The sequence below is a fragment of the Pygoscelis adeliae genome, unplaced genomic scaffold, assembly GCF_000699105.1.
Source record: "Pygoscelis adeliae isolate BGI_AS28 unplaced genomic scaffold, ASM69910v1 Scaffold11, whole genome shotgun sequence".
Lineage (NCBI taxonomy): Eukaryota > Metazoa > Chordata > Aves > Sphenisciformes > Spheniscidae > Pygoscelis > Pygoscelis adeliae.
In genome coordinates, this window is record NW_008824059.1 from 675,927 (window position 1) to 676,971 (window position 1,045).

Sequence of the window (1,045 nt, forward strand, 5' to 3'; positions counted from 1 at the left end):
CTCGCCCGCTGCCCCGCGTCACTGCCCTCGTACCCTCCGCACGTGCCCCTGCAGCCCCCCGGGGCCACGGGCAGGGGAGGGCAGGGTGCCTCCGTGGTGCCTCCCGGAGAGGACCTGCCCTGCGGCCGACCTCCCGGCCCCCTCACGCCGAGCTAATACTTAAGCTTCGTCTGCATGCTTAATTTCCTGCCCTCTGTAATTAGCTGGCCGGCCTGTCATTAGTGGCAGATGGTGCTGTTGGGATGCCCTCGTGCTTCCCTTGCTGTGGGCGGACGCTGTCAGCGGCGTGGCGTGGCGGGGGGCGGAACCGCGGGGCGAACTTTGCCGGGACAGCCTGTGTCCTCCATGGGCACGGTGCCACCAAGGCCACCTCTGTCCCCGCATCTGTCCCCACAGCCTCTTCTCCACCATGTCCTGTCCACCCACATGCAGGGTTATCCAGGGCTGATGCTCCAGTGCTTGTCCACCTTTTCCCACAGCGGACGGGACGGGTGGTTGCGGACAATCTGAGGATGGAGAGCGTGCACCGCTCCCTCCCCAGTCCCGATGCCTGAGCAGGACTTTCCGGGTCACCCTGCGTGACCTGGGATTACACAAGGCCAAAAATGCTGCTCGGCAGCGTCAGCGCCGAGGCCAGGACATGCGGCAGAGCGCGGCTCCGAGCCACATGCTGCACCTGAATTAGAGGCTGAGAGAGGTGGCGAAGCCACAGAGTCCTGTGAGAAGTCATCCCAGTGGCAAGTTGCCCTGGGAGCTGTCCCATCCCTCTTGGAAATGGAGCCTTTTCCCAGTGTGTATTTGTGCACCTTCCACCGTACCCCTTGTGCCCGCCGCACCCGGCTGATGCAGGTAATGTTCACAGCCCTGGTCCACCCCACCCACCTCCCACCTTCTCACTTCAACTGACCCCCTCCTTGGCTCTCTGAAACCCTCTCTGGAGGGCAGAACGGGAGATCGAGGTGGCTGTGCAGAGGCTGGAGGCCTGGCTGGGAAAACATCTCCTTTCCCAGCATCCAGTTCTGTGTTGCTCCGAGCCAGGAGCAGA